The sequence below is a fragment of the Cylas formicarius genome, unplaced genomic scaffold, assembly GCF_029955315.1.
Source record: "Cylas formicarius isolate icCylForm1 unplaced genomic scaffold, icCylForm1.1 PGA_scaffold_1__22_contigs__length_36826433, whole genome shotgun sequence".
NCBI lineage: Eukaryota > Metazoa > Arthropoda > Insecta > Coleoptera > Brentidae > Cylas > Cylas formicarius.
Window position 1 is genome coordinate 1,793,490 of NW_026844264.1, and position 16,822 is coordinate 1,810,311.

Consider the following 16,822-nt stretch of genomic DNA (forward strand, 5'->3'; position numbering starts at 1 on the left):
TGGGCATTTTAGTAACGAAAACCTTAATAAACTATTAGATTTCGACGTAAGGCAACCATTCTGAGTCAAATAGTTGCCGATTTCGATAAAATCTTAGTCAGAATCTGCTTTTTCGCCTCTTATTGTACCCAAATCTACCTTAGAAATGCAGATATATACTTAAAACACCTTCTTTTGGGACAAATAATTGGTTTTCGCCCTTGATTTACGGAAGATTATAGCCAAAACATGCATTTTCATAACTTAGCGAACTGAAATCTACATTAAAATTGCAGATAACTACTTAAAAATTCACTTCCTTGAATTGATAATAGGTTTTTCTTTGTCATTTTAAACAGATTCCAGTCAAAATCGGCTTTTTCGACTCATATCGTACCTAAAACCGCATCAAAACTGCAAATATCAGTTTAAACTATCATTTTTTGATACAAACAGTTATATATTCATGTCAATATCTTTCAAATTCTAGTCAAAATCGGCGTCTTTGGGCATTTTAGTAACGTAAACCTTAATAAACTATTAGATTTCGACGTAAGGCAACCTTTCTGAGTCAAATAGTTGCCGATTTCGATAAAATCTTAGTCAGAATCTGCTTTTTCGCCTCTTATTGTACCCAAATCTACCTTAGAAATGCAGATATATACTTAAAACACCTTCTTTTGGGACAAATAATTGGTTTTCGCCCTTGATTTACGGAAGATTATAGCCAAAACATGCATTTTCATAACTTAGCGAACTGAAATCTACATTAAAACTGCAGATAACTACTTAAAAATTCACTTGCTTGAATTGATAATAGGTTTTTCTTTGTCATTTTAAACAGATTCCAGTCAAAATCGGCTTCTTCGATTCATATCGTATCTAAAACCGCATCAAAACTGCAAATATCAGTTTAAACTATCATTTTTTGATACAAACAGTTATATATTCATGTCAATATCTTTCAAATTCTAGTCAAAATCGGCGTCTTTGGGCATTTTAGTAACGAAAACCTTAATAAACTATTAGATTTCGACGTAAGGCAACCTTTCTGAGTCAAATAGTTGCCGATTTCGATAAAATCTTAGTCAGAATCTGCTTTTTCGCCTCTTATTGTACCCAAATCTACCTTAGAAATGCAGATATATACTTAAAACATCTTCTTTTGGGACAAATAATTGGTTTTCGCCCTTGATTTACGGAAGATTATAGCCAAAACATGCATTTTCATAACTTAGCGAACTGAAATCTACATTAAAACTGCAGATAACTACTTAAAAATTCACTTCCTTGAATTGATAATAGGTTTTGCTTTGTCATTTTAAACAGATTCCAGTCAAAATCGGCTTCTTCGACTCATATCGTACCTAAAACCGCATCAAAACTGCAAATATCAGTTTAAACTATCATTTTTTGATACAAACAGTTATATATTCATGTCAATATCTTTCAAATTCTAGTCAAAATCGGCGTCTTTGGGCATTTTAGTGACGAAAACCTTAATAAACTATTAGATTTCGACGTAAGGCAACCATTCTGAGTCAAATAGTTGCCGATTTCGATAAAATCTTAGTCAGAATCTGCTTTTTCGCCTCTTATTGTACCCAAATCTACCTTAGAAATGCAGATATATACTTAAAACACCTTCTTTTGGGACAAATAATTGGTTTTCGCCCTTGATTTACGGAAGATTATAGCCAAAACATGCATTTTCATAACTTAGCGAACTGAAATCTACATTAAAACTGCAGATAACTACTTAAAAATTCACTTCCTTGAATTGATAATAGGTTTTTCTTTGTCATTTTAAACAGATTCCAGTCAAAATCGGCTTCTTCGACTCATATCGTACCTAAAACCGCATCAAAACTGCAAATATCAGTATAAACTATCATTTTTTGATACAAACAGTTATATATTCATGTCAATATCTTTCAAATTCTAGTCAAAATCGGCGTCTTTGGGCATTTTAGTAACGAAAACCTTAATAAACTATTTGATTTCGACGTAAGGCAACCATTCTGAGTCAAATAGTTGCCGATTTCGATAAATCTTAGTCAGAATCTGCTTTTTCGCCTCTTATTGTACCCAAATCTACCTTAGAAATGCAGATATATACTTAAAACACCTTCTTTTGGGACAAATAATTGGTTTTCGCCCTTGATTTACGGAAGATTATAGCCAAAACATGCATTTTCATAACTTAGCGAACTGAAATCTACATTAAAACTGCAGATAACTACTTAAAAATTCACTTCCTTGAATTGATAATAGGTTTTTCTTTGTCATTTTAAACAGATTCCAGTCAAAATCGTCTTCTTCGATTCATATCGTATCTAAAACCGCATCAAAACTGCAAATATCAGTTTAAACTATCATTTTTTGATACAAACAGTTATATATTCATGTCAATATCTTTCAAATTCTAGTCAAAATCGGCGTCTTTGGGAATTTTAGTAACGAAAACCTTAATAAACTATTAGATTTCGACGTAAGGCAATCTTTCTGAGTCAAATAGTTGCCGATTTCGATAAAATCTTAGTCAGAATCTGCTTTTTCGCCTGTTATTGTACCCAAATCTACCTTAGAAATGCAGATACATACTTAAAACTCCTTCTTTTGGGACAAATAATTGGTTTTCGCCCTTGATTTACGGAAGATTATAGCCAAAACATGCATTTTCATAACTTAGCGAACTGAAATCTACATTAAAACTGCAGATAACTACTTAAAAATTCACTTCCTTGAATTGATAATAGGTTTTTCTTTGTCATTTTAAACAGATTCCAGTCAAAATCGGCTTCTTCGATTCATATCAGTAGTTATTCTAACGCGGGACTGTGACGATTCAAGGTCACCGATGGCATTTTCCATCAGCAGTGTACCAAAGCCAGTTCTTCGTAAGGGGGGTCATGTAAAAGAAGTAAAGGTCACGCCGAAGAAGTGGAAACTGTCACCATTAGGGTGTAGACAGGTGTACGGGGACCCCTGGGGGTGGGTAAGGTAATAACACCTGTGTCGAGGTGTGACGTCATAGTGCCTTTTTGGCGCCTCCCCTTGGGGAAAAAGTGGTGTCACTGATTAAAAAACATTTTATGACGTCATAGTCGCTAGTGCCTTTTTGGCAATTGCGCCCCGGTAAAAAAAGGGGTTCGTAGAAAAAATAAATTTCGTAGTGCCTTTTCGACACTACGGGGGGTGTGGGGGTGCGGGGGTGAGAAATTTTTGAGAGCCGAAAAAAGCGACCGCCGCCGCCGCCGATGTCTCGCGCGGGCGGGATTCGAACCGCGAACCTTCGGAGATAAACGCCGCCGCCGACGCGCGCGCTGTTCCCCTAGCGTAACTGGGCCGGCACGTTATCGCGTCGTCGTCGTGTATGCGCGCTGGTCGATATAATTAAATAAGTGTGCACCGATAAAATTGATGATTTATTTAAGACATTTACATTGATAAGTTTGAATAGAAAACAAATTAATATCTAAAAAGGTTGTCGAGGTGAATGCAATTAAATAAATGTGCACCGATAAAATTGATGATTTATTTAAAACATTTACATTGATAAGTTTGAATAGAAAACAAAATAATATCTAAAAAGGTTGTCGAGGTGAATACAATTAAATAAATGTGCACCGATAAAATTGATGATTTATTGAAAACATTTACAAAGTATTGACATCCGATATAAATTTGCTAAACACCACAACGTATTTCTTCTTCTTCTTCTTCTATAGGGTATGTTCTAAATCCTTGTTTTTTTGGCCGCTGGTGGTGACGACGACGACGATGATGGAATAACTTCGTCGCAATATAAACTTATATTGTTCGAACGATTTGTTGATTGCGAACAATATTTTATATTACATATTGGATGATTTTTAATGGATTCTTCACAAAAGCAAAAAGATTTGTTACAGCTATTACAGTACTTGGTACCGTTATAGTAGTAGACTTTGGAGTTTTCCGAAACATCTTGTTTCACTTTTTTTTCGGTTGTTGTTGTTACGTAACGATCACTATTCATGGCTGCTGCTGCTTCGTACTTGACTAAACACTTTAACGCAAATTTTCAGTGACTCGACGTTAGAATGCTGTGAAAAAAAATTGTATTAAATTATGACTACAGAAAACAAATAGGTTCTTACCTTTTAATAATGTCTTATTTAAAATTGTTGAGTTTTGCTGCTTATGAAATTGAATTAATTAAAACAAAAATGATAAAACAAGTGAGTTTTTGCTGCTTATGAAATTGTATTAATTAAAACAAGTGAATATTTTTTTAACATAAAATTTAATTTGTTTTATATCCCCAAGGCAATGTATCAGTAAATATATAATTAACCACTCTCTTATCATCGAACGGTGTTAAAACAATTTTCCTTTGGTTTACCGTAAAAACTTCATGGTTTTTACTACGAAACAGATGTTCGTTGGTATACATTTGAGTTTTATCAAACAGACAATTATAATAGTCTTCAAAAGTGATTGTTTTTAATGACGAACCGGTAATACCTTTGGCTTTTTTAATAGTTTCGACTTCTTTTTTGTTAGATTTTTCTCGTTCTACATTTGAATAATATAATTTGATCGCGTACATTTTAGATTTTAATCCGATAAATTCGTGCATAATTCTACCGTTGTTTTCGTCTTTCATCAATCCCAAAACTTTTTTATTAGCCAAAGGAATATTATAAATGTTATTGGGAGGATAATCAGAAGTGTCAAATTTATGAATATCTTCTCGAATACATTTATAAATATCGTCAACGTAAAAATTATATATTAACGAATCTGTATCTGAATACAAGAGTTTTACATCCTTGCCGAATTTTGGTATAATATAATGATAATGAAAATCGTATAAAAATGTTTTTGAAATTTCTAAAATACTAAAACCAGCGTAAATGGGTTTATTAAATTTAATATTCAATCTCTTCATTTCAATGATAACCATGTCATTGTCGAAAATTGTTAAGCTATGAAAATTTGGTTTTGAAATATAACTCTTTGCACCGTATCGTCCCGACCAACTTGTTACCAGTTTAACGTCTTTATATTTCCGAACGTTTTCCATAGTCTTGCCGAAAACGGCATTATTCATTAATTTAAAAAAAATTTTTTCGAATTCGTTTTTGCTTTGCTGCCTCAAGTGTGTGTTTAGGTCAATGTAGGTTTTCAAAAACGGAGATTGGTTAAATTGTAATATTTTATGAATTTTTGTAACACGTAAACCTAACTGAAGAGCCTGTTTGAGATTTTTATAATGTATTACGTAGTTTTTTTTATCAAACAATGTTGTCAATAATTTCGGCTGTTTTGTTTGACCCGTTGGTGGAATCAAACGTTCCGGACATAGAGGTAGATCTTTGTGGATATCGTGAAGTATTGTAGGATATTCTATATCTACTTCAAGAAGATACCCAACGTCAGAATCGTCCGACGTGTTTATGATAGAATAAAATGCGTTATTATCGATCCATTGGAACCCACCCGTCGGTAGTGGTAGTCTCATTGCCGTTCCATATAGGTTATTTACATCGAAATACATTAAATATGATGAAGGAATGTCTGGATTATAATCGTTTTCCATGTATTTATTGTTAGCCTTACCGTATCGGTTACTGCATTGTGAAATTCCACCGCGTATTCCTTTTTCGATCATCATTAATTGATCGATGTCCGTAATTAATTCTAGTTGAACATTTGAAATGAGAAGACATGCATCGTATGCCAGACCCGGTGCCGTGTAATATTTCAAACATTCCAAGCCATACGTTTTTTGACATACATTTCTGAAATTTTCGAAAACGTCCGTCAATAATAGTACGTCTGTTTTCAAATACAATTCCATATATTCGCGTAAATTTTGAATTTTGAATGTTGTCCAAATATTTTTGGCATGCTCGTAATCTTTTATCGTAATACCGGATTTTCTAAGTTTACTATAGAAATTTTCAATCGGGGGCAATTCGACGTCGTTCAATTTTTCCCAATCATCTAGATATTCATACGGAAAGACTCCCTTTTTCTGTAACAACTGAAATTCTTCGAGATTTTCGCAAAAGCTTCTAGTAATGTTTTTTTCGCTAGGGTCTAAATAAGAACTTAACTTATCCAAACTACTAGCCATAAATCTGAATGAATCTAAAAATCGAAAATTAACGCTCGTGTTTTCGATATATTTTGTAAACGATATATATTTTTCTTTGTTACGAGGTAGTAATATTACCGAACCGGGAATTTCAGTTGCCAAGTTTTTAATAAAAAAGTGTAGATCGTATCCTAAGTTATGAAATACCACGGGTATCATATGATCGTCCTTGTAATTAAGATTGCAAGAAGAATGAGCAACTCCTCGATATTTTCCCGTGAAATGACAATGATCTTTTACTCTTAAATCATTTTCGGTAAATGGTTTTGAACAAATGTGACATGTGGTTGATGTATAAAATGATTCTTTTTCATGTTCAGTCAAAGGTGTCATTGAAACAGCATTGTTAAATATAGGATTTAATTGTAGGGCCAGTTCTTGTAATTGTCGACAAAACCAGCTCATACAATCTTTACCCGTATACAAGTTAAATTTGGAAAGATTATTATCGTAACTGCACAACAGATAATAAGAAATACTACAAGGAATATGTTTTTGATATTTTTTAATGTTTCCCGTCGCAGCGGAATCTTCGTATTTTTGTAAAATACACTCGATATCCGCGTAAATAACAAACGGTACTTTTTCTTTATTTTTAAAATGCGAAAATGTTACGTGTTTCTCTTGTTCAGTTGGGAGCGTAATTTTGGTTTTATTTAATTTTCTGCAACTAAATATGTGTTTATTTAAAGTTTGTTGTGAATAAAAATGATTTAAGCACCTATCGCAATAAAATCTGCTATGAGTCGAATCTCCGCTTTGTTTCGATAATAACCGTGATAAACTTCTAATTAATGCGAAATGAAAAACTGTCTCAAAATTGTTAATGTGATTAGAGAGATTATTGTTGTCGACGTCGTCGTCGTCGTCGTCGTCGTCGTCGTAATCATTGGTTATATCGGTGGGAAGCATCAATAAATTAACCGTTCTTAAATAAGAGAATTGACTTAAACACGCCGGTACAATTTCCCGCTTTTCTAATGAGAAAACGTTTATGGAAATATTATTCATTTCTTCAAACTTTTTTATGTCTTTTAATTTGATTGGAAATTCAATGCCATCGTATTTTAAAACTTCACTGAAATGAGGATATGAATAGGTAATACGCGGATTTTGATTTGTACGACAAGGATGTAGCGCGGCAACGATAGACCAAAGAAAACAATATTCGTCGTTATTTTGAATACTAAGAACAGCTTTTTTATTAATAATAAATTTTGGCATCGATACATAAGTTGAAAGACCGATATTTATCGGTGTATAATTATTAATGTTAACTTTTAATTGTAGAATCCGGTGAAGAGCCCAACCAGAATCCCTCTCTTGAAAATCCTCTAATTTTGTTAATATATTATTTTTAATATAATTACTATAAAATTCTTTCAAATCGGTATTATGATCGATGACGCGATTTTTGGTGGAAAAATGTTTTACATCGGTTTCGCCTGTTTGTGGTTTTACAAAATCTGCAAGAAATATTACGTTAACTTTAATTAGCGACTCCCGAAGGGCTTTTTTTATTTGACAAGAGAATGATCTAAACGCCTTGCTAAAAAATATTATAGGATCTTTAATATCTAAATTAACTATTGCTCCCGTTTTAATACGATTTTTAAAGCAAGACTCGTTATCAACCCAAATTAATTTTGCATTATTTTTTTTAACTGTTTTATGATGTTTGAATTGTTCTTTAAAATTTTTTAAAAGACTTAAATTTGATTCTATTTTTGCCACCGCTTTTCTGTCTGTCGACGATGACGATACACTTTTTAAATATTTTTTCAAAATTAAATTGTTTCTGTTCAGAAATTTTATCCACTTGCAATATTCATGTTTTGTTTTAATTAACTCACCAACTTCTTTAATTTTCAGCAGCGTTTTTTCACTCAACTCACTGATTTCAGACATTTTTACTTATACGCAGCAGACTTTTTTGTCTATTCTAATAGACGCGTATGTGATAAATAATATCACTTTGTAGAATTTTACCGCTTTTATCGGATAGCGGGGTTAGGGTCAAAACTATTATGTTTTGCGCAATTGATAAATATAACGTAATCGCTTTTAATATTATGAATGCACTGTGTTATTATCGTGCTGACGAAGTGGAAATTTTAGAATAGATAATAATTAAAAAAAATAAATGCATATAAATATATCGAACTCTACGACAAGGAATCATTGTACACAACGACTATGGACACTCCGTCAACATTAATTTTTGAGTCAACGGATCCCGCCAGACTTTCCAACAAGATGCTGGCGGTATTTTTAAAAAATTTATTCAGGTAAGTCTGTCACCTTCATTGTTTTGTTTTCCATAATTTACTAAAAATCTATCAAATTATCATAGGTATGGGAGGAAAGAAGTGAAGATTGTGAACAAGAGAGTTCACTTGTATTTGAAATATTCACCGAAGAATGAAACGGTTCAGGGAAAATTAAAAAATCTTCCCGTCCGACACCTGAGAGTGGCGGCCGATGACGAGGAAGAATTACAATTGTTATTGAAGGGGATGCGTGAATTCTCGGACGTCAATTTTTATGCGGCTGCCATAGAGGAGGACGAACCGGTACCGGCTAAAAAATTCAAGCCGGCTTCGGAAGAAGAGAAAATAAAAATTCTGGAAAACAGAATTTTAAAATCAGCCACCACTACGACGATGACGACGACTACCACCACTCCCAGTACCAGCAAAGTTGAAGATTTTTGCTTCGTTTTAGACGACGACGCGGAAGAGTTTGAAAGTCAAAAATTTAGTGTAGTTAGTAAATAAAAATATTAAAAAATATTCGAGTTATAACTTGTTTAATTTTTTCCATCACATGATAAAAATAATATTAATTGTTCTTATGGTTAAAGTTAATAAAACAACAAGTTTACTACGTTCTCTTCATAATCTGAATCAATTTCATCTATAATTGATTGTTTCATTTCACTCGGTGAATCGTAATTACTAATAGGAGTCGAATTAAATGATAACTGTCTAGGCAATATTTTTCGTTTCTTTTGAATTACTGATAGCGGTAAAGTTTGTTCTTCTGCTGCGGCGGCGGCGGCGGGCTCCTCCACTTTTACGGGAGGATGATACTTTGGAGTAATTTGTGTTACATCACTTACTAGAGTCGTCTTCGTCGTCGTAGTTGCTGGCGTTGTTGTTCTTGTTGAATTTTGCAAAGAAGACTCGATATTTTTCAATCGTTTTGTAATAGGCTTAAACATTGTCTCTTGCATCATTTCACCACGTTTTAATTCTTCAAGTTTTTTTCTTATATCCTTACGTTTAGAAATTAATCGTTTTTAGTTAGTTAGTAAATAAAAATAATAAAAAAATATTCGAGTTATAACTTGTTTAATTTTTCCATCACATGATAAAAATCATTTTAATTGTTCTTATGGTTAAAGTTAATAAAACAACAAGTTCATTTTTTAAGATAATTTTTATTAATATACCAATTTCTCAGCAATAGTACATTTTCTTTGGCACAATTTGAGAAATTATAAAAGTGATTATTACAATGAAAATTATACTGGTTATTTTCTTTTAAACTTTTAAAATTTGGACATCCAATGTCATGTAAATCGACAATATCAATATCATTGTAATAAAGCAGCGATTTTAAATAGTTTACCTTACAACTGCCTTTAACATAGATATAGTTATTTTGTACAATGTTTCTAATAAAACTAACTACACTTTCTTGAGGTAGACAGGTCTCATCTTCTTTTTCATCGCAGGATAGTCCGTGGACACGATTCGTGGTCTTCAAAAGATGGTTTCTAATTTCACCTGTGAACCAGTTATACGGACAAGGTGTTTTCACCATTCTATGAAACACTTCTCCACTGGACACGTTTATAATTGCGATTTCTCTAACGATATAATCGCTCTGTTTATACTGAAATCCTTGAACGTCGAGGATAAACATTTTTTAAATGTTCTACGAGCACTACTAATTTGCAACTGAATCTTCCTCAAACCTACGCAACATTATTTATATCTATCCAACTATTGTGTTTGTTATCAAACCCCAACCACTTTACAAACACTTTATCGCGTTTCCTTTTGAGAATTTTTTCAACTAGATAAACGTCTGGAAACTTCACTTTTTGCAATTGTTCGTTGTAAAATCCACCGAGAATATTTTGATTATTTTCATCTTTTAATAAATACGTAGTGGGATTGGTTAGTTGAACTTTATCTACCGTAAAAATTTCCGTTGACCAATTTGGTTGGTATTTTTTATCGAAAACCCCTCGCCTCTTCGATATTCGTACGCGATCGCCAATCTTAAATTTGGTATTAAGATTTGTCATTTTTATTCGATTAAACACCGTTTCCATTAGATTTTTTTCGTGCTTTTTTATAACATCGGCCGGTTTCATTTTAATTACGCTGTGATGTGTATTATTGTAGTTTCAAACAATTTCCGATAATATGTCGATCCATTTCCTCGTAGACTAAACTCTTTCCACATTATATTTTTTATGGTACGGTTCACTCTTTCCACTGTAGCGGCCTTTTTCTCGCTAAATACATTATAATGATTGATATGATATTTTTTCATTAAATTTTGAAAGTCTTTGTTAAAAAATTCAGCTCCAGCGTCAGTTTGTAAATTTTTTGGTTTTTTGGTGGACTTTAAAATTGTTTCCATAGCTCTCGTCACTTCCGCTCCCGACTTATTTTTTACAGGTAGCGCCCAAACAAATTTAGAAAAACAATTTATTACAATTAGTATGTATTTGTATCCACGATTCTGTTTTGCATACGGAATCATTTCGATAAGGTCAGCTTGAAACAGATCATATAAAGATTTAATTATAGTTTTTCTACGTTTAAAGTTTATACGAGCAGGTTTATGAAGTTCCTCGACAACTTGTCGCTTGGCATCCGTAATAAATTTCGACGGCTTCATTCTATAATATCGGCTTCGCGCAATTCTTCAATTAGCGAATTTATCTCATTTAAGTGACCCGTATGACCTGCAGACTGTGACGATACGAGTAGACGCAATCGATCGACTAATTCATTTGGATCGTCCCAATAAATGTAATCTTTTTTATTGGGTGTCACTTCCATTGTTGTCATTAAACCCTTTCCCCCAGTTGTTGTTGTTGGTGCAATAATATTTTTATATTTTTTCAGCTTACTTCCGTCAATTTGAGCATTGGGTTTATAATGTCTTTTGTGAGCGTTTGTTTTGTATACAATTTGTTTATAATTTTCCCTGTCTTGTTCGTTAAATAAACTATTGTTAGGATACTTTTTAAATAACAATTCGTATAAACCTTGAGTACCTCTGTACCGTTTACCTTGAACATAAATATCTGATCCTTGAATATCTACTTGTGAGTTACCAATAAAAAATTTTTCAGTACTTTTATCCATTCTAACGCCATACTTGTGATCAAACTCTCTATTTTCGGTATCTTCGTACATTTCTCGAATATATTTCCGTGGTAATGGATCGTATTGATCCAAATATTCAATAAAAGACACTGGTCCGATATCTTCAAATCGACTAGTAGATTCCTTGTCTACGTTTACTACGTTGTCTTCATAATCTGAATCAATTTCATCTATAATTGATTGTTTCATTTCACTCGGTGAATCGTAATTACTAATAGGAGTCGAATTAAATGATAACTGTCTAGGCAATATTTTTCGTTTCTTTTGAATTACTGATAGTGGTAAAGTTTGTTCTTCTGCTGTGGCGGCGGCTGCTGCTGCTGCGGCGGCGGCGGCGGCGGGCTCCTCCACTTTTACGGGAAGATGATACTTTGGAGTAGTTTGTGTTACATCACTTACTAGAGTCGTCTTCGTCGTCGTGGTTGCTGGCGTTGTTGTTCTTGTTGAATTTTGCAAAGAAGACTCGATATTTTTCAATCGTTTTGTAATAGGCTTAAACATTGTCTCTTGCATCATTTCACCACGTTTTAATTCTTCAAGTTTTTTTCTTATATCCTTACGTTTAGAAATTAATCGTTTTTTCAAAACTTTATCATTTTGTTGACTGATCATAGCGCTCGATATCAATGTCTATAGCAAGTTACGTTCTGAATGTAGAACCACTAGTGAATAACCTTTATAGGAACAGCTCTCTCTGATCAGGCGTAAACAACTTTTGATCGGGGACCTAAACAGCTCCTGAACAGGTCTAAAACAGCTCTTGATCAGGTCTAAACAGCTTCTGAACAGGTCTGAACAGCTCCTGAACAGGTCGAAACAGCTTCCGCCGCCGCCGCCGCGATAGGACGATTAGAAATGTATGAAGCAATCAAATGTTTTCCTATATCGACCTCCTTGATTAATATCGCAGTCTTTAAATACAGTTAGGAAACTAAACGCTTCGTTCCAGCATAAAGCACACATTTCTTTAAAACGTTCAAAAGTCATATCGGTACCGATATGATCGTTGTATATGTGTTTCAAATTTAAATCGTCTTGTTTGAAAATTACGAGACAATTAGCATTGTCTCTTATAAGATGTTTAGGTATTTTAGCATACGTTTGACATAAATAAAACGAATCAATTTTATTATGTCGTCCCATACTAAAGTATTCGCGTATGACATCTTGGTTGTCGCACGCTACATCGTCGAAAATGAAAATACTGTTCGGTTTAGCCTCCGACGGATGCATAATGCTTTCACCGGCGTTAAATGTAAAATATCGAATACCTTTTATTGATTTCAGCAGTTGATCCAGGTAAATATATTTTGGTTGGTTCAAAGATCGCGAATAAATGTATACGTTTTCAAATTTTACACCGTTCTCCTGTTCGATTAAATTAATCATCACGTTAGTTTTACCGCAATTCGAAGGACCCACGATAATACATCTTATTGTTGCGGGAAACAATTTACCATGCCTCTTGTAAGATTTTTCGTGAAACGTATTATTTTCAATATCTAATGTAGTACTTTGTTTAATAAGTTTCATAATGTGATTGTTTTCTAAAACACCGTACTATTCATAATGATATAAAATAGATGACTTACAAACTTTTTATATTAGTTTGTACTAACAAAACGAACACACACGATCGTCAGCATGAAATGTTACGCATCAGGTAACGGTTTATTAAATACGGTAATCAACAAATTGCCTTTTGAAAGGCATATTCCTTGGTATAATTGGTGCGGCCCCGGGTACAAAAGTTGAAAAACGTCTCGCTAAAAACGATTCCGGCATAAACGGTTTGGACAATGCATGCAAACAACACGATATCGCCTATTCAACGGAAAGTGATTTAAACAAACGTCACGAGGCAGATAAAGTATTAGCTTCCAAGGCTTTAGCGAGATTTAAAGCTAAAAATTCCGGGTGGAAGGAGAAAATTGCCGCTTTAGGAGTAACGGCGGCAATGAAAACAAAATTAAAACTCGGAATGGGCATTCCAAATACAGACCGCGGCGGTGGTGGTTACTATTACCGTTCCAGGAGATTAATTCAAACTTGTTTAAAAAAACTACAAAAAACTAAAAAAAGTTTATACGAAATTGAGGATTCTTTAGCCAAGATGACAAATCAGAAAGAGAAAAAGAATATTTGCAGCCAAAAGAAGAAAAAGAAGACACAGCAGCGAAAAGAAAACAACAAATCGAAACCACAGACATATGAAGATAAGAAAGATTTTTATATCGCAGACGATTATCCATTAGATAGAGTTCGACCTGAAAGCATTCTAAATGATGATGAAGATAATGAAATTTCAAAAAAGAAACCTCGTATCGTATTAGTTCATAATCGGAAAAGAAAAGCTGCCACGATTGATAGAAATGAAATAAAAAGGACAAAAAGATTAAACGTAGAAGATAATGAGAAAAACATAGAAATGGATGATTCTATCAAAAATATCGAATATTGATAATAGAAAATGAAAATTAAAAGTAAGTATACACACCACCTAAAAACTTCAAATTATAAATATTGAATAAAGATGGAAAACACTTTCAGTACTAATTAGAAGTTGTAATCGGTACAATGGTCAGAAGAAAAAACACTAATCCAAGAAAACGTAAAACAAGTGCGATACAACGACGACGGCGACGAGAGAAAAAAATTGGCTTTACAAATGCTACTAAACGAATTAAAAAACACGTTATTAAACAAAAACCTAGTACTTATGGTGATGCAATTCGTGTCGCATTAAAGGCGGCTCAGAGTTTAAAAAATAAAATCAAACCTAATCGTATCGTACCGATACCAAAAACGGGTGGTGTTTTACCGCTCATTCCGATATTTGCTGGACTTTCGGCGCTCGGTGCTCTTTCCGGTGGAGCTGCGGGTATCGCGAAAGCTGTAAACGATGCGAAATCGGCAACGAAACAATTGCAAGAATCGCAACGTCACAACAAAACCATGGAAGCTATCGCAATGGGTAAAGGCATATACTTAAAACCGTATAAAACAGGAATGGGACTTTTTCTTAAGCCATATAACCGTTAACAAATAAATAGTAAACTTAGTACCGGCGTCGCAATTGCAGTACAAATTAATAAAATGAATAAGAAGCAAATACCTAACGATTATCCGTTAACGAATATTCAGTTAGAAAAGTATGCTAAAAAGTTGTTGAAAATACCTTGGTTTAGGGGTGTTTTTATGAGAGATAATCTGCCCAGAAAAATAAGAAAAAATGAACGAGGTATAATCAACTTGGACAGTAGAAGCGGAACCGGAACCCACTGGACATGTTACAAAAAACAGGGACCTAATATCATGTATTTTGACAGTTATGGAAATCTACCTCCGCCACTGGAAGCATTGACATATTTCAATTCGAATGGACCGTGCAATATACGATACAATTACGATGTTTATCAAAAATTTAATACCGTGAATTGTGGTCAGCTATGTTTACATTTTCTTTCCGAATAAATTATTTATTATTAGCAAACTGTTATTCATTAATCCGATAACCTTTGTACAGTTCGGTCGGTATGTATACGTTTACATTATCTGGTAAAGACTCGATACTTTCGACTAAAATATATCCTCCCATAGTTTTGGACGATTCAAAAAGTTATGCGATCGGATTGATCGACTTTGTTACTTTCAACACAATTCCCAATGTAGACAGTTCCAACAATAAATTTTATATCGGAAGTCAAGTTATTGCCGTACCCGAAGGTAGTTATGAAATTAACGACATTGAAAAGTTTATAATGGAGAAGATTACGGAGAAAAACGAAACATTGAAAAAAGAAAAACAAAATAAACAACAAAAAACAAATATGATTGAAAAGGAATTGTCGATGAATGACGAAATCGTTTTATTTATGAGGGCCAATCTTAATACACTAAAATACGAAATCAAATCCAACGAGATGATACATTTTGAAAAAGGCGATTCGATTGCAAAATTGTTGGGATTCAAAAATAGAAAACTGTCTGCCAATCAATTACACATATCCGAATTTCCGATAAATATTTCGAAAGTAAATTCTGTTTGTGTAGAATGTAATTTGATAAAGAATTCTTATAATAATAATAACTCAGTACATATACTACACATGTTTTATCCTAGTGTGCCGAGCGGATTTCGTATAATCGAAAAAGTGTCAAATGTTATATATTTACCTATAAATTCTAATTACATTGACGAAATTATCCTTAAAATAGTGGATCAAGACGGTAATTTGATTAATTTTCAAAGAGAAACGATAACAGTAAGAATACATTTAAAGGAAGTGGTGTCATAAAAAATGGTGCTCCTCTATAACCTCAACATTCCAAATGGCGTTTTCACGTCGTCGAATATAAAAGAAAATACGGATCTACATAGAGTTAATCATAGTCGATCGTTGAAACCGTTAACAGTCGAAAATTCCGAATTTCTTCGCTATCTGGGATTAACATTGAAGGGAAAAAACAAAAAGAAAAACGGCGTGTAAATTCCTCCTAAATAAAACATTAACAATCCGTTCGGGTATACGAAGACCTATTGTCTTTTGCAAGTGTTTTGGAAGTTACTACAACCAGAAGAAGAAGAAGAAGAAGAACAAAGAAGATGAGTTTTAATATTCTGAACGTAGGTGAACAAGCATTTATGGACAATTTTATTATTAATTACGAGTTACATAGCTACACTCCATACGCAAATACGACATTAAATAATACGGATGAAATACGGATTCCTATACAGGCTCAAGACGTTTACACTTTACCGACCAATAGTTACATGTATTTCGAAGGACGAATTGTCGACAGCGAAAAAAAAGTAAGCACGACTCTTAAACCGATCAATAATTTTATAGCGTTTCTTTTCGATGAAATTCGTTATGAAATTGGAGGGATCGTTATAGACAGGGTTAGAAATCCTGGAATTACAACTACTCTCAAAGGATTGGCATCTTTCACAAAAAATGAATGTGATCGATACGAACATGCCGGTTGGAATCACTTGCAAAATCCCGAAATAACAAACAAAGATGGATATTTCAATGTAAACGTTCCTCTTAAAAATTTAATGGGATTTTTTGAAGATTTCAAAAAAATTCTAATCAATATGAGACAAGAATTGGTTTTAATTCGAAGCTCCAACGATAATAACGCCGTCATATCTACGAAAGAAAACGAAAAACCCAAAATAGAATTATATAAAGCGATATGGAGAATACCGCACATACAAGTAGCAGATGTGGAAAAGCTACGACATCTCAAGTATATAGAGAAAGGACGAGAA